Genomic DNA, 26,962 nt, shown 5'->3' with positions numbered 1-26,962 from the left:
AAGCCTGCCATCCTCACTTCTAAGGAGCATCCTGGCTGCATTTTGGTCTTCCTAACAGCCAATGGGTGGTGCAACTCATGACGACTTGGCTACTGCCTGAAAGGCTGGCCGTTTGAATCCACCCAGAGGTGTGTAGGAATAAAAGTCTGATGATGGGCTTCTGAAAACACTCAGGGACACCACGACTCAATGGCTGAGGGAGAGCCTAGGTGTTTTCTTCTCTTTGTCCTCTGTGATCTCCCCGCAAAACATCCAAGGCGTGTGCTTGTGCCTAGGAGATTGGTGTAATCACACCCTATGCCTTTTAAATCCAACTGTTGTCTATTTAAATGCTTCCCTGTTGTGTACAGGAAGCTCATTCAGACCGCACAGTTGTTCAGTTTCTAGGATTCTGGAGTGGAATCCGCACACGTGCGCGAACAGTTTAAGAACCATTTCTAGTCTGTTGGAAAGCCCTAATCAGGGCCTGAGAGCTTGTTTCCCAGTTGCAAGGAGCTGTTTGTTTTGCTCTCTCAATCGCTGTTCTCTCCGCGTTATATGACCCGTGCAGCCCCAAATATGCCCACAGTGAGTGGTTTGTGTTTCCATCGTAAACCTCTTTCATCTGCTCCAGCATTTAGGTGACTTGTTTATGGGTCTGTCTCCTTGGGAAGAGAGACTGCTTTACAACCTCCAGCGGTCCTGGAGGGGCAGGGCAACACAGGCTTCTCTTCTGTCCCCTGGAGTCAAGCTCCCAGGCAGCCATCTGCAGGAGCAGCCCTTTGCCGCTGTTTGCTGTTGGTGCTGGCCTAGTCAACACCACACGCACAGGGGAATGGTTCTTCTCCTGGGCCACCCCTGTGATCAATAGCAGATTGGATTGCTGCTGCCCTTGGGATTTACAATGGCTGATTTTCAGAAGTAGATCTCCTGGCCTTTCTTCTTAGTCTTAATGGGTAGAAGCTCTGCTGATACCTGCTCTGTATTGCCATAACATGCAAGCCACCACTGAGTGGGTTCTTATCATTTGTCATCGCAGGCTGAAGAGGCCAGGCCAGGCCTTCCTCACTTCCCAGCTTAAAAAGATGGGGTTCAAGTGGAAATCTGGTTTTTACAGGCTTTCAGAATGTGCTGGGTGGCGGCCACATTGCAGACTGACTGGCTTGAAAGCTTTGCACTCCTTAGCGCTCTACCTATAGCTTCTCTGGCCAGAAACTTCAGAAACGTACTCTCCTGATATCTGGAGGACAGTGATACTGTAGTGGGAATACTGTCACCATGCTGAGTGGTGTTTGTTTGTAACTACAGCCCTGTGTTCTCCAGGAGCCCTGCCACAGCGAGGCTGGTCATGGAGAGCTGAACTCTACCTGATGGCAGTGCGTAGGGTGGTGCAGTAGTCAAGGGCTCTACTAGTAGCCTCCAGGCCAGTTGTTTCAACCTGCCCAAATGCGGCACTTTTCTTTCAAAATGATTGTCATTAGGTGTCATCGAGAATGTCCAGCAGAACAAAAGACCGCCTGCCCCATCCACAGGCTCTGCTGCGCTGTAGCCACCCTGCCAGTCCACCTCATCGAGGACCTTCCTCTCCTTCCCTTACCCTCTCCATGATGTCCTTTTCCAGAGCCAGAAAGTAAGGGACACCCATAAATCCACCACCATGGGGACCCGTGACCACATCCCGGAGACAGTCTGTCCAGTAGCAGTTGCCCATCTTTCCTCAGCAGAGTGACCAGTGGATTTAAACCACTGACCTTTAGGTTAGCAGGCTGCTTTATAATGCACTGCACCACTGGGGCTCCTTGGAGGGCAGCCCAGGATACCAGGGGGAGAAGTCATGGTTGGAATCTACCTGCCAGCACCCAACAATGTTACATATGCATAAGCAGACGCCATTTTGATATTTTTTACATGTATGGCAGGTGTCATTAATCGTATTCATCACGTGATGGCTGCCAAGCAGACAGTTCTAGAAAGATCGAAACAAAGCCGGTTCATTGTGGATGGCTGGCCTTCACTCTCCTTTGAAAATCTGTGGAAGACAGTTTTGTTTTTTCATTTCCTTTGAACTTGGACTGACTTGGGGCGCTCAGTGACTTTAAGGCCTCCCTAACCTAGCCTGGCCTATTTGTTTCATTGTGATGGGAATCCCCAACTACCCCCTCCCCCCAAGAAAGTTGATGGTTACTAAATGTTTCAAAGGCTTGGCTCCGACCTTGTGACATTGTGAAAGGGTCCCGTTGGTGCAGCATCCAGAGGGGAAATGAATGTCCCAGGCGGGTTTGTAGCCAATCCGCGCCCCCCCCCCAGGTACAGGAGAGGCAGGCAGACTTGCTTCTGGGTGGTGTGAGGCTGCGGGGTGGGGTGTGGGCTAGGGCAGGGCCCAGCGGGAACAGCCTGGGCTGGTCACGGCTGTTAATTCCTCTTTGAGTCTAGACCCTTCCATGGAGGGAGATCTGTCCATCTTATTATACCTTCCTTGGGGGGCAGGTGTGGCTAGAAACCCCCTGGGGTGCATTTTTCTACCCCTTTTATAATCACTTTTGTACCATTTTACGCATTTCTGAGTCATGACCTCTCTTACGGCTTTGAGCTAAAGACAGCAGATAAATAACTGTGGAAAGAGAATGGGAGATGGTTTAACCCATCCTTAGCCCCTTTCAAGGGATGAAGATTCCGCACTTTCCAACATTTGTTGACTGCCATGCCTGGCTTCTAGAAAACAGCTCAGCCAGCTTGCTGGTAAGCTGACGCTGTGGTGGCTACAAGTCAGTGCTGCCAGTTTCTGCCTGGACCGGAAGCACCCTGAGCGCTGTCTGGATTTGGCTGATGTAGCTGTGATCCATTTCTGTCGTTCTCGCACACACAAACTCCATAGAACACAGGCTGACTGAGCAGTTTCTACAGGGATGCTTTAGTCTCGGTGATGCACCCTTCAAGAAGTGTAACTCTTCTCGCCCCTTTGTCCACGTTGGCCTTCTCCCACTGACAAACACACTGCCTCTCTAGGGCACCCATCTCACCTTCCCAGTGACTGCTGGTGATCCGATCCCATCGAGGGAGATCTTTCAGTAGCACAGAGCGCAAGGCAGACCGGCTTTACTTGTGATCCTCAACTGTGCCTGTGTGCCACTACAAACCTTCCAGCTCTTATTGCCCCTGGGACAGAGGAGGACTGCCCGGCTGAGTTTCCAAGGCTGTGACATTTACAGGAGTGGACGGCTACATCTTTCTTCCTACAGAGCCTCTGGAGGGCTCCAACTCCTAACCATTTTGTTAGCAGCCAGTACCTTCAGCCACAGTGCTTGCTATCAGTTCATCGGGAGCACCAGGTCCCTCAGGTCAGTGGTTTGAATCCCCCAGAGATTCTGTAGGAGGAAAGACATGGAGATCTCCTACAAAGAGAGCAGCCTTGGAAACTCTTTAGGGCAGTTACGCTTTGTCCTAGAGGGGCACTATGAGCAGCTATGGACCCCACTGAGGAGTAAACTCAATCCTGCTCTTTTAGGAGTAGAAATCCTTTGATGGGATACCAAGTGAAGATGTTTCAGCAAACACATGGACATGCCCACTAGTCTATGCCAAGAAATCTGGAAGACAGCTACCTGGCCAGCTGACTGGAAGGGATCCCGTCTCTTGTTCCCATTCCTAAAATTGCAATCCAACAGAATGTGGAGATTATTAAACAATAACATTAATGCTCCATGTAAGTAAGATCTTGCTAAAGATAATTTTAAAATAGTTGGAACAGTACAACAACAGGGAACTGTCAGAAATTCAAGCTGCATTCAAAAGAGGCTGTGACACCAGGCATATCCTTGCTTATGTCAGGTGGATCCTGGCTAAAAGCAGACAATACCAGAACAATGTCCATTTGTGTTTTATTGACTATGCAAAGACATTTAACTTTGTGGATCATAACAAATTCTGGATAACATTGGAAAAAAAATGGGAATTCCAGACACTTAATTGTGCTCATGCAAAACCTATCCTTAGACCAAGAAGCTGTTACCTGAATGGAGCAAGGGAACACAGAATGCATGATTTGAAATCAGGAAAGGTGTATGTTAGGGATGGTTCCTTTCTCCATACCTTTTTCAATCTATATGCTGAACAAGTCATTTGAGAAACTGGACTTTATGTGTCATCAGAATTGGAGGGAGACTCATCAACAGCCTTCATGATGCAGACGGCACAACCTTGCTTGCTGAAAGTGAGGAGGACCTGAGGGGCTTGATGCAGAGGATCAACTTCCAGTGCGGATCACATCTCACATTCACCAGTGGTACAGTAGGCAATGTCACTGTAGATGAGAAAAAATGGAATTTGTCACCCGTTTCATTCCTTTGTTTATTTTTGAGGTGGGAAGCATTTCTCTTTAGTAGAAATGGGCTTCTTCCATAAGTGTCTTATGGATGGCGCTCTCCCATTGTTTGGAAGCCTTTGCTGGAGTGGAGGATTTGAGGAAATCCATTGAGCTTGAGCTTTGCTGCTCAGAATGCTGCTGGAGGCACACAAAGAGTGTTTGTAACCCCACAAGTTTTGGCCCAAAGATGATGCTTCTGAAAATGTGGAAGACACAAGGTGCCAAGGAGTCTCTTTCTCACCTTTGGAAAAGGATTTGTGTTGTGCAATGTGTGCCAAGTCCATAGCTTTAGGGGTTTGGAAAGCTCCTCCTCTGTGCAGGTTCTGCTGTAGTCCAAGCATGTGAGAATTTCTCACTTCCTTCTGTGCTCCATGCACATGTGAATGTTACATCAGTTTTTAGAAGAATGACTCTAAAATCAGAAAGAGGCTGAAGAATGGAAGCTTTGCTGTCAGATCAGCTGGCATCGTGGCGAGGTAGACAGATGGCTGTGTCCAGTTCACTCCAATTCACAGTGACCAATGTACGCCCTGCACCAGTCTCAGTTACCTGCATGTGAGTCCTCTGTTGAAGTGCTGATTTTCAAAAGGAGATTACCAGACCTTTCTTCCTAGTCTTTCTGAGGCTGGAAGCACCACTGAAACCTGTTGACCATGGGTGACCTTGCTGGTATTTGAATGGCCAGAGGTATAGCTTCCACTACCACAGCAGCACACAAGCACCCACAGTAAAACATAACAAGTGGCAGATGGTAGGTGGGGTGATAAGTGCATAAATATAATTTGCCTGAGGAAATCCTCTTAGGGCTGCTTTCCTGGTTCCTCTGAAGTCTAGGAGTGGGTAGGAACCCCCTCTGGGTGAACTGAGAATTTCACATGGGTGGACTGTGTCTACATTTTTTCTCTGAGCCCCGAAGACTTGAAGTTCCATCCAGGTTATTTGATCCCTTGTATGGTGACAGCTTTGGCACAGTCAAAGCACTCGTACTCCAGATCTGTGGTTCAGCTCAGGGTGGATCTTATCAGTGAGACTTGTTTTATCAGGATAAGATGGCTGAATGCTAACATCAGCAACACCACGGTTAAAGGAAGCATTTATTCATATTTCTGGATAAAAGGCAGGGAGTATGAGATATTGAGGTGGTATCCTCTGTCCTTGGCCCACTTATTCCAACACTGATTCTGTTTTTTGTTTTCTGTTACACAAATCCAGAAAGGCCTCAGAACCTCTATCAGATTGAAGCAAAACCGAACAACAAAAAACTCAGACCACAAGGTTCTTGTGCTAAAGTGAAGAAGCTAAAAGATGTTTATGTTTGGTTTATGAGCCTTTGGGAAGATTGATGAGGCTTGTTTCTGGGGTTCTGGGTGTGATGAGGGATCATCTGAGTGTGGAGCTGTCGTGCCACACCCTGGGCAGAGATGGAGCTCATTTAAATCTAGAGCACAGTGGAGGACAATCTGGTGGAGTCCAAGGTCCCCTCAGAACCACCTCCTGCCTGGCTGTGCTCTGTTGTGGAGACGTCCGCACCTCTGCTCCACGCATCTCCCTTTACACGTACAGTGTGCCCCTTCTGGAAAGTGAATGAAGGGCATCTGTTATAGATGGGAAGGAGCCCTAGTGGAGCACTGCTTAGAACACTCATTTGGGGCTGAACCTGCTAGCTGCCCCTCAGGGAAAAGGTGAGGCATTTAAGTTCTGTAGAGATTCTAGCCACAAAAATCCTAAGGGGTGGCAGTGGTTTCAGTGGAATTGGCTGTTTCTTTTATCCACTGGCAGTCCCCATTTTATGTACGTTGCTCCCCGCTCTTGGAAAATTTCCTAATTGTTCATATTCTTCCACGTCGATATGTTTCTTTTGGCTCCTTGTCTCTGGAGTATTCACTCTATTTATGGCTTCCAACTTTCTTCCATCATTTGCATCATCTGCTATAGCTGCTAATAAAACTCCACATCAGAATATTTCTACAGGCTCCATGTCTCTGAGGAGTATGGGGTTTTGTGGATTTGTTTGGTTGGGTTTTTTTGTGGCTTGCATTCTTTCTTCCATAATTTGTACGTTCTTCAGTAGCTGTTCATGTAACTCCATGCCACTTTCCCCCCCTTTCTTATCTCAGGGGTATTCATTAGGACTGAACTATGTTCTGCTTTTTTTAGGAGAAGGGCTTGCTTTGTTTTGTTTTCTTTTTCACAATGTTTGAGGCTGCCTGTTGCTTTCTTGACATAGTGTGAAGTTTTTCTTAGTATGTGCTAGGCTGTTTTTGTTGTGTTTATGTCGGGTGATTACAGTTATTTAACTTTATGAAGTTGTTAATTAGTTGCAGGCTTATAGTGGTCCATCTATGGGGGTGGGAAACTTGCTCTACCCGCAGTCCTTTTCAGACCTGTGGAGCTGGAAAGTTCGTTTTTCCTAAAGTGCTTTAGGTTCTCTATGGTCTGCAGTGCAGCCCTCTTGGAATCTTGCCTTATTATAGCACCCTCTCCTAAAGTTGGTTATCCTCTTTGGTCTGTGAAATGGCCCCCGGGTCCAGGTTCCCAAATTGAAGAAGTTTCTCTCCAGGGGAGTTGAGGACCCCTCCATCCACCACATCTCATTGTACTGGTTCTGGGAATAAGTCTCTCACCTGATTGTTGCCCCCTCTTCTGATGTCGGTTGTCCTCCTTTGGACTACAGAGTGGTGCGAATGGGTTCCCCAATTAAAGCATTTTTTTCTTCAGGGAGATTACGTAGGCGGCTCCCTCCCTAGCTCTTTAATATGCTGGCTTTGTGAGTGAGTCTCTCACCTGATTGCAGCCCTTTCTCCTAAAGTCTGCTGTCCTCTTTGGTCTACAAAGTGGCACAGCCAGGTTCCTCAACTCTCTTTACTAATCTCTATGATGGTTCAGGGGAAAGTCCTTATCTCTAATATTCTCCTCCTGGACTGTGCTCTTGTGGCTGCTGGGTTCTGGAGCCTTCTAGCTGAGGCGCACAAGTGGAATAGTAGGATAATGTTCCAGGTGAGGGGGATGTCTTGTCAGGAACCTCGTAAGTTCTGTTTGTTTGGTCCAAGGGACCAAAGAGGGGCCAGGTACCTGGATGGGATAACAGAGGGGGGGGACAATGGTGAATCTCCTAGACTCAGGAATGTCCAAGGTGTCTTGGTGGGAGTTGGCGTTCAGGCTTGCACCACAGTGAGGGTGGGGGCTTGGGATCAGGATGAGGCTCACTTGGTGTCTCTGGGTTACGTTTTGGTTGTCCTCGAATGATTTCAAACTCTTGATGACGAGATTGCACACCGAACAGAGGCTCAGCCCACTGTTGCTGGCTCGAGTCAGAGAGCACCTTCACTGTTTGTGCCACTTCTGGGTTCCAAAATCATGTTGCACTCCTTTCATATTTACTGTTAAGAGAAATATAAAGTGTAAGTTATTTCATTGGAACATGTGATTGTTTTTTTGTTCCAATTCTGTTTTACACTCCAATATATGTGCATAAATTTAGTCTATAGACACAATTCGCTTAGTCACATACTACCCAAAGGTTTCACTTCTTTGTTCATTTCATACCGTTCCTCCAACTAAAAAAAAAAAAAAAGCCCCTAAAAAGCAAAACCCCTCCAAACACCACCATTCCAACTGAGTCAATTCTGACTTATAGTGACCATATAACTCAGCTCATTGCCATGGAGTCCAAACCAACTCAGAACTGACCCTCCAGCACGTTTTCAGAGTCCGTCAATTACAGAGAGCACCCTTGCCCATGTTGACCTTGCAGAACAGCTGGTAGATTTGAACCCTGTGCCTTTGAGTTGGCAGTGCAACCTCTTGATCCATTAGAGTAAAACTGCCCCAGAATTTCCAAGGCTGTTAACATCCTCGTTTTTCTCCTCAGAGCAGCTGGTGTTTTCGAACCTTCAACCCTTCAGTGAGCAGCCAAATGTGTTACCGCCACACCACCTCAGAGCAATTGCCTTTTGTTTTCAGAAGGGCTACATGGAACAGTGACAAGATACTGTCCTAAGAACAGACATGCTCTAAGTGGTTTATGTCCCTGTTAAAATCAGGCTGGCGTTGGTGTTAGGGGTGAGGATGGAGGAATTGATCGGTTTCTGAAGCCCCGATTGGTTTGGAGGGTGCCTGCTTCTGTGTATTTGGAATGGGCAAGAGCTGAGCCCCTTGCCCTGCACTCACAGCCCTTTGAGCACTTATGAATGAATCCTCCACTCTGGGGACAGACACCTGCTGGCAGCCCACCAAGATAATAATGCTGATCTCCACCTCCGGTCACTTGACAAGGAAACACTCTTGCGTGGGTCGGCTTCCCACTGCTTTAAACCCAATCTAAATAGACTATTCATGGGAACCCCAGTGGGCCGACGAGGGATTTATATGCTTAGATATGGGCATTAGCAGCAAGGGGTCTTCAAAGGAGAGGCATTTACATGAGCGACCACTGAGAACCTGACATTTTCCGAGTGTACCAGTGGCTCTGTCAATGTCCATTAATTGTCATGTTAATTCCACATCAGGGGAGGGATGTGTACACAGCAGTCAGCTGCTGAGATTTCTTTGGGAGGCATTTCGTATGATGATGATTCTTATGATTGGAGTTAAAGTTTACAGAGCAAGTTGGTTCTCCACTCAATTCAGAGGTTTTGTTTTATGACGTTAATTGCAACCCTCACATTGTAACTACATACTTCCCACTTCCTCTCCATGACTCTCATTTCCATTAATTCCTCCTATTCTATCCTGTCTTGCCTTCTAAGCTCCACCCCTGGCAGTTTCTGCCCTTCTGACCTTATAGGCTGATTATTCTAGGGCGTGAGTGCCTCCCCAGTGTCCCTGTTCCCTCTTGGCACCAGTAGCCAGGAAATAAAAAAAACCATATTGCGATGGGAAAGTCTGCTATTAGGGACCTTTCCAGGGTACTGAAGAGCACTGGTGTCACTCTGGAGACTAAGGTGCATCTGATAACAGGCTATGGTCTTTGCGATCACTTGCTATACATCAGAGAGTTGGACAATGACTAGGAAGGATAGAAGGAGAATTTATGCCTTTGAGCTGTGGTGCTGGATTATTGAGAGTACCATAGACTGCTAGGAAGACAAACAGATTCATCCTGGAAAGGGTTAAACGGGGAGGATCCCTGGAGGCAAGGATTCTGGGGCTTTGTCTGACATACTTTGGACATGTAAGGAGGGGACAGGTCTTTGGAGAGGGACATCATGCTTGGGAGAGTGGAGGGACAGCGCAAGAGGGGGAGACCCTCTATGTTGTGGATTCAGTGACTGGGGTAATGAGAGTAGGTGTGTCGGAGACAGTAAGATTGGCACAGGATAGAGCAGGGTTTTAGGGCTGTTGTACATAGGGTCATTATGAGTTGCAAGCGACTCGATGGCACATAACAACAACAACATTGTTTAGCTGGAAGTTGAGTTATGGGGGGTGAGTTTTGTTGAGGTTCAGAAGGTGACTAAGGGCCACAGTCCTGGTATCCTTCCAGTCTCTAGCAAACCAGCAAGCAGGACCATTTTCTATTTTTTTTACTTTTATTCTACGTTTCCCCTACTCTATGTAGAACCTTCTCCTTTGAATCCCTTTTAGAATGGTCAGCAGTGGTGGTCGGGCACCATCTAGTTCTTTCAGCATCATGTTTGGGGATGTTGAAGTTTACATGGCTCATTAGTTCTTGAGACTGACTATTTCTCTGTTTTTCTTCCCTGTTCTCTGTTCCGGCCAGGGAGAGACAAACAGGTGCACCTTAGATGCTTGCACACAGACTTCTAAGACCCTGGTCCCTACTCACCAAAGTAGGACCTGCAAAGTTGTTTTTATGGACTATGTTATGTGCATTGATCTTGATATGTGGGTGATAATTGTTTAACGTCACTTAAGAAAATGATTTGCCATTAGTTTTGTGCACAAATAGCCTGTCCACATACAGCATGAAGGTTAACTGCACACTAGTTGACCCTGACTTACCACAACCCTGTATATAAAGGAACACTGCGAGGCCCTGAGCTATCCTTGAGCCCACTCTGTGCTGTCTGCACATGTGTCATCTGTGACACTGCCCAGTGTGGTACCTCCCCCTGCATCCGGGCACACCGGGCTTCATTTTGCCTCACAGATTCTCTGGTGTGGTTCTCCCCCCCACCCCCCAACACAGTGAGGATTTCTGGTAACCCTTCATCTTAGAAAGTCTGTGGGTGCCATTTTTCCAATAGTGTGCGCTCACTTCATTTCTCTGTGCCTTATTTTGGGAACACACTGTTCCCCACATTTTTATCACACTGGTGTTGTGTACCATAGAGTCAGAACTGACCCTCTGGTGGGTTTTTAGAGGTATTTAATCCTCTCCCAGAGCAGCTGGTGGCCTTGAACTGTGTGCCTTCAGGATTGCAGCAAAGCTTTTGCCACTAGGCCACTTATAGCGTACACACAGCTTTTATATGTACTGAGAAAGCAGTACCAGGCTGTGACCCCCATGATCACTGCGGCCTGGAACCTAGGAGCCGAAGTCCTCCTTCATTGCTATTGTGAGCTGTGGTCAGGGCAGCCCCTACTCAGGACAACCGCATAGACAGCAGAGCGACATGCATCTCCGGCACCATGCCAGCTTCACTGAGACAAGGTGGGAGCTGTGTTTTAAGGGGCAGTGGCCGGGAATCGAACCCAGGTCTCCTGCGTGGAAGAGGAGAATTCACCCTCTAAATTGTCACTGTCCCATTGTTTGGAGGTATCAAATGAGAGATGTAGAAATGTCCATTTATTTGACAAACTGCTTTTTCTAAGATTCCAACCATATCTATGGGCATTTATGCAGCTTGCCTCACCATCAGTCCCCAGAAGGAGCTGTGTGTATCTCGTAGAGGGTCTTCCACTGACCCTCCACACTTCTAAGCAAGATGTGGTTTTCCAGGGTCTTACGTCTCCTAACTACGTGCCCCAAACATGTGAGACCGAGTCTCCCTGTCCTCACCTCTAAGGAGCACTCTGGCTGCACTCCCCCACCCTCTCTGTCTGTTCCTTTTGCCGTCCCCTCCCCCAACGCCACAAGTCGTGATTTACAGCCTCAGGAACCAGTGGAGGGTCTGCTCGGAGGTGATTCTGACTCGATGGCAGTGAGGTGGGCATGTGGGAAACAGGAGTCCATAAAGAGAGGAAGCCTTTCCATGAGATGGACTGACACAGGCTGCATTGGGGGCTCCGGCATGGCAGGGGTGGTGGGCTTGGTGCAGGACACACTAGTGTTGCCCCTGGGGGCGCTGTGATTCGGGGCTGACTTGGATAGCACCTGACAGGAAGAACCATCCCTCTGGCAGCTTGTCATACCTTGGTGGCAGTGTGTTGGAGTGACGCCAGTGGCTCTACAGGCAGTGCTCAGCATCTCCCTTGCGGGGTCCAAGGTCTAGACACGCCAGGGACAGCCTTGCAGCCACGTGAGCATGCAAGAATGCAGACAGCCTCTGGGGGGCGCTGTGAGTGTGCAGTCAGGGCTGGAGCGGAGGTGCTGGGGGTGTGGCCCCTTTTAGTCCTGGCTCCTTGAGTCCCGTTGTGTCAGCGCCAGCAGCTATCTGCCCGGTGGGTGCCCCGAGGCAGGCCTGGGCTGGTGTTCATGATAACGGGCTGGTGTCGGATTCTCGGGGAGCCTCCACAGGCCTGTCTATCGCCAGGCGCCCTCTGATAAACTTCTCCCGCCGGCCTGGCCGGCTGGGTCTGCTCCAGAAGGTGCCAGGACCCTGCCTGCTGGCGGCTTTGACTGTGTCTTCTGAGATGAGAGGAGTCAGTTGTCCATCTCAGCCTCTTCCCTGGCCTGACTGTCCCTGAGCTGGAGACTTTAGTTGGTGTTAGTGACATTTTTGGAGCGTTGGTGTGCCCCCGAGCCCTGCGGGGTTCTGAGGAGCAGGGCTTCTTTCTCTCATGGATGTTTTGACTTTGGTGAGCCTTATGGCCCATGCACTTTGGGCGCGATGCTTCTTACTGTGTCCCGAAGAGTCGGGCCCTACCCAGAGCTGACCCTCCAGTGGGTGTGGAGAGGCGATAAATGACCTGGGAGGAGATTGCCCATCTGACTCCGTGAAACAGTTGGTAGATTCGAACCAGTGTGCCTTTAAGTTGGCAGCCCACCTCCTTTCCACTAAACCACTCCAGGGGAAGTTTTTTCTCGGAGAGGGACATTGTGCTTGGGAAGGTGGGGTGTCATTGAATGAGATGACGGTCCCCAGTGAGATGGACTGACACAGTGACAGCAGCAGTGGGCTCGCGTGTGGCAGAGCTGACGAGGCTGGTGCAGGAGAGGGCGGGGCTCAGGTCTGTTCACAGGGTCGTGGTGAGTCAGACTCCACTTGACAGCACCTAACAACAGCAACAGTGGCACTGTGGTCAAAGCCTTAAATACTAACCAAAAGGTTGGCATTCAGCTCCTCCCAGGCACTCTGTGGCGGTGCTGGTACTGTTCAGGGTTCTGCTGTGTCCTCCAGGGGGGCTCTGAATCGGAATCACTGCCCATAGGCTCGCTTTCTTCTACTCTCGGTAGAAATCCCTGGGTGGTGAAAATGCAGAGCACACTCAAGCGGAGGTGGGTTTTGACTTTTGTTTTTTACAGGCTTTCTAGGAGCCCCTGGGTGGTGCATATATTTAAGGTGCTTGGCTGTTAACCTGGAGGTTCGAGGTTCGAACTCACTCACTGATGCCTTGGGGGAAAGGCCTGGCACTATAATTCTGAAAAGGCCCAGGGCTCCATTGTGACTCACTTAGGGTCACCATGAGTCAATCAGCTTGATAGGAGGCTACATGGTTTCTGAGGAAACGACCTGAGAAGGCCATCAGCTGGACTGGGGTCCTCCAGCCCATCCCTGGTTTGTGGCATGCAGGGCCTGGAACGGGTCTTGAGTCTCACCCGCCCTCCCGAGTTCCCAGGGTGTGGGCAGATCACAGGGTCTGAGAGTTCCCGCATGCCAGTGCGTCCTAGTCATGTGTCCCTTCCCGGGACACTGTGCGCTTTCTTTCAGGTGTCAGTGTGGATCAAAGCTGGCCTCGGGCATTTGCATCAGAATCCCGGCAGTGATTAATTAGCAATGGGCATTAGTGATTTTTCTCTATAAGTCTTTGAAATGTCTCTCATTGATAAACTAGTTCTGTTGAACCCTGACTCCTTTTCACATTCTTTGGCGCCCAGCACTCCCTCACTCCCTCTGTGCCTACAAATTGGGTTGGGTTTATTCCCCTCCTTCCTGTCTCCAGCCCTCCGCCTGCTTGGATCTGGCAGCGTGGTGGAAAGGCTAGCCTTTTGAGGGTGATGTTCATAGGCTCAAGAAGCTTCGGGCTCGCAGTGGTGTGTCCTGCCCTGTTTGGTTCCTGTCAGGCCCCTGCTCCGATCGTTCCATTGACCACAGCTTCCAGTGCGCTGGCATCTCTGTTGATCGTGTTCCCTATGCAAACACAATGTGATCTGGGTGGGCTGCTAACGGAAGGTTCTGGGTTCAGATCCCCCAACCTCTGCTCCCACAGACTGACTGCCTTGAAGCCTGTGGCAAGATGCACTCTGGCCTGTTTGGTCCGTGAATTGGATTTGACCCAGTGGCAGTGAGTTTGAATTTTTTTTTCTCAGTGTCATAGAATGTTAATGTGCTCAGACACCTCAGAAGAAAGGCCTGGTGATCTACTTCTGAGAAAGCAGCCTCTGGAAACTCAGTGGAGCACGATTCTCCTCTGATATAAGGCAGCTTGTCACGTGGGTCTTGATGATGACTTTAGGGAGCTCGGGTGTTTTCTGAGGGCAAACAGAAGGCCCATGCATATAGACAGGCTTTGCTCCTGGTGGCACGAAGCCCAGGGACGCTGTGGTGTTGTCAGCTGCTGGGAGATCCCAGACCCTTTCTGGAAAGAGTCCTAGGCCTCAAGGGGACTGTGCTGCTTGGGGGCAGAAGACACGCTAGGTACTGGCCAATCCTTCACCACTGTGATGCCTGTAACCATCTGGGGTGCCAGGATGAGGCCTTGGTAAGCCCTTCCAAAGAAAGTCAAGAAAACGTTTTTGGAGTCCTTCTAACGTAGGCCCTTGACCTGGGCTGTGGGAGGTCACACACAGAGGACTTGTTCAGATGCCGAGGCTTACGGGGTTCTGTGGCCGTATTTGTGCACCCAGTTGTTTGCTGTTATCAGATCGGCACAGTGGAACAAAGCACTGCCTGGGGTTGTGCCATCCTCTTGGCTTCTCATGGGCAGATTTTTCAGACCTAGGTCACCAGGCCTTTCTCCATAGCCTGTCTTAATGTTGGAGGCTCTACTGAAACCTGTTCAGCCTCCTTAGCAACACACAAGCTCCTGCTCGCAATTAGCGGGTGTGCATGCCGTGCACTGACTGAGAATTGAACTCAGGTCTCCCATCACAGAAGGTGAAGAGTTTCACTGATGATCAACTGTTGCAGACCGAGGGACCGAGGGTAAAGTATTTTTAAAATTATTAATAATGAGACAGTCAGGAATGAGATAGAACAGAGAGCATAAAACAGGGGGCCAGCAGTTCTCGACTGAAGGGCCCAGTCATGTTTCTCTGTATTTATTGGTAATCAAGGGAAGTAAATCATAAAAGGAATTCCTTGTAAATGAAGCCGGATTTTTCTATATTGTCAACCTAATGCTCTCAGGAAGTATTTCACAGGAAGTCACACTCCCTCTGTAAGGGGGGCCCCAGCTGTCTCCTGTCTGCAGGGAACAAACAGCTCATTTTCCGTGATCTGCCACAAGAGAAATCCTAACTTATAAATTTGTGATTCCTTCAATTCTGGAACAAGGGTTTTCATAAAATGTTTGGTATAAAGTTTGGCTTCCCATAACCCACCGCCACGTGTTTATGAAGACATTATCCAGAGCCCTGAGGACCTGCTGTAAAGACATCTGCCTCAGAAAGATAGAAAAGGATGATGGGAAAGTTTTGCCAAAAAGTAAAGCAGGGAAGGAGATCGGGATGTAGGGTCCAAACCCTGATTCCTGGGAGGTGTGCTGACTGGCTGGTGACCCTGGGTTGGGAAGGAGGGCAGGAATACCGCAGACGGTGTGCTTCCAAAGTCTACTGGCCCGATCGAGTCACATGGCGAAGCCCTCGACCATCGAGTTAGTCACAGAGCTTGAGCTGGACCACAAAGGCCTCAAGAAAACTGGGACAGCACAGGCCCGTCTGGGTCTGCGTATGGTCATGTCACTCCCACATCCCAGCGACTCCACTGTGTCCGCTGCTCAGCTGCATGGTGAGGGAGTAGTTGTGAGCGCATTTTGTGAAGCCGCCTGGAGTTAGGGGGAACCCCTCCGTAAGTACCGTGGACACCGAAACAATTGAGGTATCCTCAGGTTAGGGCAGTGTTCTGTCTATTAGTGGGCCCTGCTTGGGCCACTGATAGGAAGCTGACCTTCATGTACAGGTCTACTTAAGATAGGCCCATTCTTTGGTTCTTTATGTTGAAAAAGAAAGCAGCTGGAGGCCCTGGTAACCACTTGGCTGTTAACACAAAGACAGGAGCATCATGTCCACCTGGAGGTACCTCAGGAGAAAGGCCTCGTGATCTGTTTCCAAAAAGCCAGCCTCTGGGAACTCTACAGAGCGCACTTCTAGTGTGACATCCTTGGGGTTGCTGTGAGCAGCAGTGTATGTGCTCTGTGCCGCAGTGTTTGCTGTACACTAGGGCCAACTTCTGTGTTTGTAGAAAGGAGGGAGTCACAAATGTTACGGACATGAAATGAGCGTGTACATTGTGACTGACATAGTGAAACTTGTGAGAGCCAGAACATGGCAGGCCCAACTCGTTTACTCCAGGTCTCGTAGGTTTTCTACCCTTGGTGGCACGCAGTCTTACCACTTTGCTTTCGCTAGTTTTAGTAGAAAATATTTTCATTTTCTTTCTCTGCCTTATTGGGGTTCTGCCTTCACCTGTTTCACTGGCACAAATCTGGACCTTGCAGAAGATTCTTGACAGTATTGAATTTGAGTGTTTTCACTCGATACAGTAGTAGTTGTTGTGTACCGTGGAGGTGAAATCATAGCTGACCCAACAGTGGGTTTTCAGAGGCAGTAAATGGCATGGGGGGAGATTGTCTATCGTACCTTGGAGCTTCTGGAGGATTTGAACTGCATAGAGTAATGGATATCTGTGGGACCTGACCCTATGAGGCTGCAGTAGATATCAATGCAAGGCTGTATCGCTAGTATTAAAGAATTTTCCTCTTCAGTTTGACCCAATTATGACACAATCTAGAGACTGTCGAGTGTCTCTGTGTTTGAGTTATTTTGGTTCCTGTAGCTTTCAGGACTGTGGTGAGAACTTACTTGAATGTTTACTGACTGTTTGCTTTCAGCATTTTCTTGACCCAGATATATTTGCCTCCCTCGTTACAGTTATCTTTGCGCAATCCGCTCTAATAGGGCATACTGGCTCATTGTGGGAACATGAAATAGTTATTTACGACTCTGAAGATTAACCTGGGAGGCAGTGCTTTAATTGGCTCTTCTGTCAGTTTATAGCATGGAGTAATTTACAAACGTCACTGCATTTCCACTGCTCTGTGTAAATGGGAAGTTTAGAGAATTTTATTGGCCCCCAATTAGGTAGCTAAGCTGGCACAGAGCATGCCAGAGCTTTGAAATGAAGTAGAATGGAAATTGACATGTTGAAAGTGCTGCTTTGGCTCGGGAGGGTCTAATGAGGGGATTTGGGTAATGCAGGGATTCATTTTTTTTCCATGCCATTCATCTTTGTGAAAGTCTTGGGTGTTTTCTCCAGGAGGGTCGGTAGCTAAGGAGGGGGTAGGGTACTGTCTCTAATACAGCTTCTATCTAGAAGCATTTTCAGCCCCCTAAAAAGCTCACAGAATTTAGGACAGCCTTTATTTTATATAAATATTCCAGGAATAGCCCAGGAGTAAGATTCCAAGCCCAGCAGACACTGCTTTAAACCCGTGGACTGTCGTCATTCACGTGCTGGTGATAATTGCTGTTTGGGGGATGGAGTCTCTTCTTGCAGCCTTTGAGCTGCTGTGATGGTAACTCTTTGTGGTCACACCGTGGATTGTGCCCCTGTCATGATTTCAGTCATGATGGGTGGCTGAGAAGTGGATATCCTGGATTCCGAATCCATTGTTGCCTTTTTGTGGCTTTGAGTCCCCACGCTGCCTCCATGACTCAGTGGGGTCGGACTGGTGTCAGCTGCAGTGTTTCCACTGACTTCGTGAATGTGAACTTTGCCCCCATTATGTTCAGTAAAGTTGTTTATTCAAGTGAAAACATATGGAAGGTTCCATGTGTGTGGAACAGGGCTCCTGGACGTCCACCCAGAAATGCTTCTTGAGAAAGTGAAACAGCTGAAAGTCTGTGCTAACCAGTATCCCCGCCATTCACCACAAGTCCCTGCATTCCCCTTACTGTTGCCACTAAATGTCTCCCGCCAGTGTAATCCACTCCACCTCTGTGACACCCAGTAAAACTGGCCCAGCTCATTGCCAAGGCTGCGCTCTTTACAGACTGCCACAGCTTTCTCCTGCCCACCTTGCGGTTAGCTCTCTCCATTGTGCCAGCAGGATTTCTTTCTGATGCAGCCTGGCCATTTCCCCCAGCTGCTGGGTGGCACGGGGCCTGTCCCTCCACACACAGGAGGCTGCACAGCGCCCACAGGCACTACTCACCCAGTAATTGGGCCAGTTTTTGGTAAAAGCATTTCATGTTGAAATGACCTCTGAGAAAGGCATGATACTTTGGAAAAGTGGTACATCTGTTCCTCAGCTTGAATCTTCAACAGAAGGCGAAGAAGAAAATAGCACAAGAGGGGACGCATGTCACCACGCACGGGAAAACACTTGGACTTGTAATCTGGGTGTGTGTGTGTATCATTTTGTGGAGTTAATTGAAGGAAGCCATGCATACAAGCTGCAAACATGTAATATTTTGCTCCAGTATCATGAAAAAAAGTGAAGACCCTGGAAGAAATAGATTGACAGAGTGGTTGAAACAGTGGGCTTGCTCAATACACATCATGTTTGGAAAGGTGGAGACGGCGTAAAAGATGACCCTCAACAAGGCAGGTTGACACAGTGATGACATCAATGAGCTCAAACATATCAGAGGTGGTGAGGATGGCGCAGGACCGACCAGGCTTTCCTTGAGTTGTACGTAGGGTCGCTATGGGTCACAACTCACTTGGTTGCACCTAACAACAGCAGCAACATATACATTTATTGTGAACAGATTGTACTTGTTTCAGAAACCGCCTGTTGACTTTGGTCATATTAAAGCCCCTTAATTTGAGGGGAAAGTGTTTACTCGTTGTTGTTTTTGTTAGGTGTCATTGAGTTGAGTTCACCTCCAATGACCCTGTGAAAAACAGACCTGAACCCTGCCCTGCGCCATCCTCACCACCTCTGATACTCATTGAGCTCATTGATGTCATCACTGTGACAATCCATCTTTTTCGCCAAGTCTCCATCTTTGTAAACATGACGCTCCTCTCCAAGGAATAACCTCTCCTCACAACATGGCCACAGTCTGTGAGATGAAGCTTTATCATCTTTGCCTCCAAGGAGCGCTCTGGATGCGCCTTCTCCAAGATGTATTTGCTAGTCCGTGGATTGGATGGTCAGTGCTCTTCTACAACTCCACAGGTGAAAAACAACAGTTCTTCCTCTCTCATCCTTATACATTGTCCAGTTCTCAGATATGCAGCAAGAAATTGAAAAGACCATGGCCTGAATCAGGCGCACTTCTCAAAGTGACATCATTACTTAATAATTTATTTACCCATTAGTTTCTTGATATAATCATGTCTGTAGAATACAACACGAATAACTGGTAGAAACTATGACCCATGAAACATTCCTCAATAGAATGAGCTCCTTGCTAACCTTGAAAAGTCTCCTCATAGAGGCATGGGCTTTCCAAGCCCATGGCTGTTTATTTCAGAAGTCTACAATTTGATTGGAAGTGGTGGTCGAGGGAATGAGAAATGCATCTGTAATCTTCAGACTATTTCTAGAAAAATCTTTATGCTGATTAAAAAAAAAAAACAAAAACCACAAAACAAAAAACAACCACAAAACTGAGCAAAGTGGCCCAGCTATTGAGAAAAAATAGTTTGATGGCTCTTCAAAAAGTTCAACCTTGATAGGGTCTTATGGTTATCACAAGAGTCCACAATTAAGGTTGCATAGTGGAATGTACTTGGGGTGGTGGGAGGGGTGCGGGGGGATTGTGTACCAGGGAGGGAGTGTTTCTTTTACTTGTCAAAGAGAGGAGTGAACTGGGGGGGAGGGGGTGTTAGGCAGGGAGAGAAGTGCAGCAATTAATGAATGGAAATCCACAATCTCTGTAAATGTTCATTAAAAATAATTTTAAAAAAAGAAGAGAGAAAAAAAATTTTATATGGAAAAAAAAAAAGATGAACCTAGGACTTCCATATGACCCCACAATCCCACTCCTCCATGGAGGCTCAGAAGAAGTGAGGTCAGGGACTCAAACAGCAATCTGAACCCCAATGCATCTTGCAGCATGAACATAGCTGGCAATAGCTGAAAGGAGGAACCACCAGAAGAAAGATGGACAAGCATGCTGTGATGCACACACATGCACACACACACACACCCCACACACACACAGAGTAGAGCAGCACTCAGTCACAGGGAGAAATGACCAGACCACAGCACAGCACCCAGAAGCCTTGCAAACAGGACAGTGCGCTGTTCTTGAGCAGGCAAATACAGAGACCCGGTGCCTGAGTGGTCGTCACCGAGGGTGGGAAGGAAAGGGAAGGCCCGCAGATTTGTGCTTTGCTTTGGGGCAGAACATGTCTGTAGATGGCAGTGGAATGAGGCAGAAAAGGATGCGACTCGAAGAATGTCCTCAGTTCTCCTGGATCTCCTGGTAGAAACTACTGAGATAGTTTCTGTTTCATTACACATATTTTCATCATTATAAAGTTTTTAAAGTTGAAAAGACAAAACCCCCTGAGTTTTGGGACTCCCATCTCCCTCAAGCTTAATCAGCCAGGCAACACTCATGGAGGGCAGAGGAGACTCGAGTTTCCTCCCTCCTGTCCCAGCCTTGGTAACAGATAAACCAAACAAATCACGTCTTTAACGTAGAACACCAAAATAACTGCCATGGATCCTGTCCTCTAAAAGTCTTCTGGGGGGAGACTTCTTTAAATAGAGCAGGTTGCTTTCTTGCCTTAAGAGGTGGGCGCCTAGCAGCTGCGCGGGCCCTACCCTGACCCGGGCGGCCTGCACCCGGCCTTTCGGGGCCCCGCGCTGCGGCCTGCACCGAGCGCCGTGAAATTGGCTCTGAAAAGGCCCGGCTGGGCCTGCTCAGCCATGCAGGACTTGGCTGGTGGTGGGAGAGAAGGGCGCCATGGAGAGGGAGAAGTAGCAGTGCACAAAAGCAGCCTTCTTCCCGGCGCTGACTGCAGGGTGGTCTGCTCAGCGCCGGTGGGCGGGGGTTGTGCAGCATGGCGTCCTCCGTCTCCTGTTGGCGGGGGCCCCAGGGTGGAGAGTGGTCAGGCATCATCGCTGCCTCAGCACAAAGGTGTAACTCCTGAATAAAGGTCACAGGGTCACCAGCCTTTCCTGGCAGGCTCACACATAAGTGAGATTAGGGAAGCTCTGATGGCCTGGGGTAAGGAGCTGCACTGCCAACCCAGAGGCCAGGAGTTCTAATTCACCTGCTGCTCTGTGGGAGAAAGATGGGCAGTCTCCTTATGCTGTTTACTGCCTCAGAAAACCTGCTGGAGGGTCAGCTACAGGTTGGTTCTGACCCCACAGCACACAACAAGAAGTAGTGAGATTATGTTTGCACAACCTGGGATAGCAGAGAGCTGTTGGCTCCCTTCCTCTGTGCCCGACCTGTCCACGTGTTGGTTCTGGTTCAGTGCACGTTTGCACGTTCCTTTCCAAGCCCTCTATTTGTGCGCTCGAGGTGGCAGTCACTAGGCACACAGGGCCCTTGGACGTTAGGATCATCTCGACAACCACAGACTGCTGAGCCCTTGGCTCCTAACTGAAAGGTTGGAGGTCTGGATTTGCTCAGAGGCGCCTTGGAAGCAAGATCTGGAGATCCCCACCTCTCCAAGTGCACAGCCATTAGAGCCGACTTCCTCTCCAAACCATGTGTTGTCAGGCATCAGAATCTATTCCAGTGTGACTGTTTTGTCCTTTTACCCATACTTGGTTCTTGGTTGTTAAAGTAACGGTTAGTCCATAACTAGAACCTGCTTTCGATGCAGAGGCTCCCTCTCAGAACCCTTCTGGGCATTTAGGGGCATTATTTTGGACCCGTTGGTTTGGAGCAGATCTCCCCCAGGATGCTGGGTTGAGTGGTGCCACGCAGGGCTGCTGGTGATCCGAGGAGGGGCTTCTGTGTGGACAGTGCTGGTGTAGTATGATCCAACAGGGAGATGGGGAGATCCGAGTTCACCCTGGCCATCCCCACCCTGGTCCTTTGAGCACCACACTGCACCTTTTCCAGGCTATGCGCCAGGCACCAGGCCACACAGAGAGACATGAAGCTGACAGTGTGGCGAGCTGCAAAGGCTCAGCGGTGACACGGCTGCTGGTGTGTCTCAGAATACCCTCCAGTCAATCGCTCCCTGCACAGACAAGTAGATGTAACCACTCCGAGGTCATGAGGTTTCTGGGTGGTAAATCAGGTGAACACACTTAGCTGCTAACCGAAAGGTTCGTAATTCATTTTCACCCAGAGATGTCTTGGAAGAAAGGCCTGGTGATCTACTTGTTGTGATTGGAATGAGAGTTTACAGAGCAGATTAGTTTACCGCTCACCCACCCATACACATGTTGTTTTATGACAATCCTGGCATCATAGCAGCACTCCTCCCGCTGCCTCCTTGTGTTCCCATCCACCCTTCCCTCCTTCCCCTTCCTGCCTTCTGAGCTTTATCTCTGGGTACAGGCTGCTCCTTCGATCCTTTATGGATGAAGATTCTGATGAGTGGATGCCTCCCTGGTGTTAATGTCTGGCTGGAAGTAGAGTCCCAAGGGTGCATTGAGCTCCCAGCTTGAAGACTGACTAAGGGCTGCGTCCTGGTTCTCCCCCAGTGCTAGCAGACCAGGCAGCCTGGCCATTTCAGGATCTGGGGATCTACTGGGAAACTGGCCTCTGGGACCTCCCTGGAGCAGACTGTCACTGACATACACAAGGGGCACCAAGGCGGGCAATGCCAGTGGCCACCACTCGTCGCACGTGTCTTGCATTCATCAAGATTGCTGAGGCACATTGTATACTGTAAACTAGAACCTAGAATAGCCGTCAGGCTTTGCAAAGGGCCAAGGATCTGGTTGAGCTTGTGACACACAGCAAGTTCTACATGGTGAGGCACACCCTGGGGAAGGATGCCTGATACCAGCTGGGGATGAGGAGATGGCGTCCAGAATCCCCCACTGAATACTTGCTGAGGAATTGTGTGGGGTCGAGGGTCTGTGGGAAGGATATCGCCGGCAGTGAGCATCATCGCTAGCTTTCTCATGTGCCACGAGAAGAGCTAAGCCTCCACTCCACTTGCCCTGCAGCCTGAGGCTCGGTGATGTCACAGTCCACTGAGCAGATTCCACGGAGGAGCTGGGGTTCTGCTGCTCACACTCCCAGAAGGCTGGTGCTGGTGATTCCAGTGGAGCTATGCAGTCTGACCTGATGAATGCTGGGGTTCAGGGTGCACGTTTGGACTCAGTGTGTGTGGGGGGGTGTCTCTCTGAAGGCAATGCCAGGCTTCTTGATCTAGTTTGAATTGCGCAGGGTCAGACTGGAGAAAATGAGTGGTTGATGTCATGGCCAGCCAGAGGATGCTGTTATGCTCTAACTGTGGATTCTGATGCCTGGTGAGCCTTTAGGGTGGGGTAGAGCAGACCCCTGGGGTTTCTAAGGCTGCCATGTGTATGGAAGCCTCATCCATCTCCACTGGAGCACCTGGTGGAGTCGAATTCATGACCTGTCAGTTGGTTAGCACTTGGGTGCTCAACCATGTCCAGGGAACACAGGGACTTACTCTCTGCTGATTGCAGATTTTTTTGCAGGAATTTAGGCAGGATACGCAAACACGACTGACAGCCAATAACTCGTCAGGGCACGCCATCCAATGGTTTATGGCAAAGGCTCTAGGTTATACACATTTCTTGCCTTATTTGATGTCATAACGTTTTGTTGTGAACTTGATTGTGACTCATAGTGACTCTCTGATGCACTTGACGCAGAAGATCAAAGACTAAAGCCTTCAATATGAATTGCATCTCAACGTCAAGGAAAAAAAAATCCTAGCCACTGGACTGATAGGTACCTCACTATAGGTGAAAACGTTGAGACTGCCACTGGTTACATTCTGCTTGATTCACAACTAATACACTTGGTACCAGCAGTCAGGAGATGTATTGCAATGAGAAAGTCCATAGTCAGGGACCTCTCGAAATCATTGAGGGGCAGTGATGTTTGAGGACTAAGATGTGTCCGATTCAGGCCATGGTCTTTTCAGTCACTTGCCATGCATCTGAGACCTAATAATAACTAAGGACTACAGAAGGAGAGTCAGTGCCTTTGAACTGTGGTGCTGAAGATCCCACGGACTGCTAAAAGAGCAAACAGATGGGTCTTGGAGAAGGTGCAGCCAGAGTGCTTCTTGGAGACAGATGATAAAGTTGTATCTCATATACTTTGGGCGTGTTGCTAGGTGATTCTTTGGAGAGGGACACTATGAAGATGGAGGGATGGCGAAGGAGACGAAGACCCTCAACTAGGTGGATTGACACAGTGACTGCAGCAATGGGCTTGAGGATGACAGATTGTGAGGATGGCACAGGACAGGACAGGTTCAGATCTGTTGTTCAGAGGGTATTTGTGGAGTATGTATGACTTATAGCTAATAATAACAACAACAACATAGCAACCCTGCAGGACAGTAGAAGTGCCCCGTGGGGCTCTGGCATTGCGCACTCCGTGTTGCACTGCTAACCAGGTCAGTGCTGGTTTGAATCCATCAACTTTCCACATGAGAAAGATGGGTAGTTTCCCCCCATAAAGATTTATAGTTTTGGAAACGGCTGGAGGGTCCATCCCTATGCTTGGAATTGACTCCATGGCCATGGGCTTAGTAATCTCTATGGAAGCAGACGGCTTCATCTGTGTCTTGAAGAACAGCTCTAGGGTTTGTTTGAACAATCAGCCTTTCAGTTGGCAGTCAGGTACTTGACCTCTGTGCAACCAGGACTCCGTGTTGATGTTGAAAGAGCGAGGAGCCCTTTAGGGATGCCAGCTTGAGTGAAGGACTGGAGCTGCGTCCCCTGTGGGTTGTGCAGTTAGGAACCCAGACAAAAGGAGGCAGTGACCGTCACTGCTGGCCTGGATTCTCGGTGGCAAATCCCTGAAAGCTGTATTTACAGAGCCTGTACAAGTCAGCTTTGCAGAAGCACCTGGACCCAAGGCTGTGCTGCTTTGCTGGGAAGCCTCTCAGGCTGTGACAGTAGTCCCTGACTCATTTCTTTCCTCATTGGGATTTTGTGATTGGGACCATTTCTAAACACCCTTTTGGGGAGTTTAGAAGAGATGGGGGGTGCGGGCAGGGTTTCTAGCGGGCCCTTCACTGTGATAATCCTGGCGGTGGATCCCCTTGGACACACATCATGGTGGGAAAGCAACTAGCCTTGAGAAGGTTCGAGGCAGTTGCTTTATGTTGTGGGCATGCAGGGCGTTGTGCCTTACATGGTGTTGCATGCTGGCGTGACCCCTCACGACTGGGCAGCTGCGCAGCTTTGGCAAGACACAGTGCACGTATTGATTGACACATGGGGTTGTAACAATTTCTGTATCCATTTAGAACTGAAGGGAGTCCAGGGACACTTCTCGAGGTATTCTATAGATATTACATGAGTCCCTTATCAGATATGTCGTTGCCAAATGTTTTTTCCTGGGTGGGTTTCCATTTTACTCTGTTGGAGAAGTGTTTTGATGTGCACAGGGATTTGATTTTTTTTAGAAGATCCCATTAATCTATTTTAAATATTCTCTCCTGGCTATAGGTTTTCTCAGGATGCTTGCAAGCTTGTTCATGCTGTAGTTGAGCATTTCTAAAGTTGTTCCTAGTTTTCCCCTGAGTCTTTGGTTTTATTCCTAGCTAAAGATCATGAGAGTGGGTGCAGGATAGGGCATCTGTTATTTACAGCTTCCCTGTGAGTCATTGCCAACTCCACAACACATACCATCAAACTTTCCAGCTAGGAACTAATGGGTTTTTTTTAAAAAAAAACCCCAAAACCCAAGATGTCTTGAAACAAGAACCAGTGTCTTAATTATATAATAAGGAATTGACCTCCCTTTAAGAAACAAGTATTAAAACATTGTTTTGGGGCTATTTGATGGAATTTTCTGAAAAGCTGTGTTGGTTACAAGATTTATGCATTGGGTCATGAACACTAGAGGGGTAAAACTTTGCATCCTGGGACAGCCAGCTGAAGACCTCAGGACTCAATGAAATATGAGTTGTTTGTGTGCAGCGTCAGTGAGTGAGTTCAAGTTGATGGGCCCCTTTGTTGTCACCAAATCCTGTAGCTGTCCCTACCAGAAGTTGAGTGAGCGCCAGGGTTCCCAGCAGAACTTGGTCAGGGAGACCCTGCCTCCCTAGGCATGGAGGGCTGTGTGTCTCTGCCGGATTTCAAGGTCAGAGACCCCATGCATATCAGCCTGAACCCTGTGACCGTGGTACTAAGTCATAGTGGGACTTCACCGAGGGACCTTCCTGTCATTGAGTTAGAGCCATATCATAGCTGACCCTCCACTGGGTTTCTGGGGAGACTGGCGAGCATTCTCTGAGGAGTTCCTGGTAGATTGGACCCACTCAAGGGCCGTGTCCTTTGAGTTAGCAGTAAACTACACTGCCCATCCGAGCTCCTCCATACGGCTTTTCTCTTTCTACCATGCTTCATTCATGTACATTCCCCCCACTCCCTCCCTCCACCCACCGAACTCTTTGACCCCATGATTTCTTCTCCCCCTCCCCTTCCCTCTTTGCAGGTCCATACAGATCTCACCGTTTTTCCTTCTGTTTTTCCAGTAATGATCTTAGGCAGGTGTGTTTTTAATTTTTTTTATAATTTTAATGAGCATTTACAGAGATTTTGGATTTCCATTCATTCATTGCTGCACTTCTCTCCCTGCCCAGCCCTCCCCCGCCCCCCCATCTTAGGCAGTTTTTAAAAAAATACTGTGATTTTAATGAACATTTACAAAGTTAGATTTTTACTCATTCATTGTTGCAAATTTTATCCCCTCGCCCTCCCTTCCCTCTCCCAGTTCACATTTTTTTTTTTAAATTCATTCATTGTTGCACAATTACCTACAGTTAACACACTTCTAAAACAACACACCTCTGGAAACTATGAACTTTGATAAATGATGATAGCTATAGAAAAGCTTCAGGCCTTTTGTTGACAGCGTCACTATGAGTCATGCTTGACTCGAAGGCAATCAACTATATCTGTCTGTCTATCTATCTATCTATCCATACATACATACATACATACATACACACTCTGTCTCTTCACCCCCCCCGCCTCCCCTCCTCCGACTTTGTGTGTTTTGTGGGCTCAATTCTGACTCATGAC

At 48.6% G+C, this 26,962-nt stretch overlaps 1 protein-coding gene across 1 annotated transcript in view; it reads left to right on the top strand.

Annotated features, from left to right (window-relative positions):
- The window catches only part of KAL1 (Kallmann syndrome 1 sequence), a 129,838-nt gene that overhangs the window by 49,455 nt on the left and 53,421 nt on the right, over positions 1-26,962 (top strand). The window lies entirely within an intron of this gene.

The sequence above is a fragment of the Elephantulus edwardii genome, unplaced genomic scaffold, assembly GCF_000299155.1.
Source record: "Elephantulus edwardii isolate Elephantulus edwardi_28Jun2011 unplaced genomic scaffold, EleEdw1.0 scaffold00115, whole genome shotgun sequence".
NCBI classification, from domain to species: domain Eukaryota; kingdom Metazoa; phylum Chordata; class Mammalia; order Macroscelidea; family Macroscelididae; genus Elephantulus; species Elephantulus edwardii.
The sequence above is the reverse complement of the archived record's forward strand: the minus strand, read 5'-3'. Positions and strand labels throughout refer to the sequence as shown.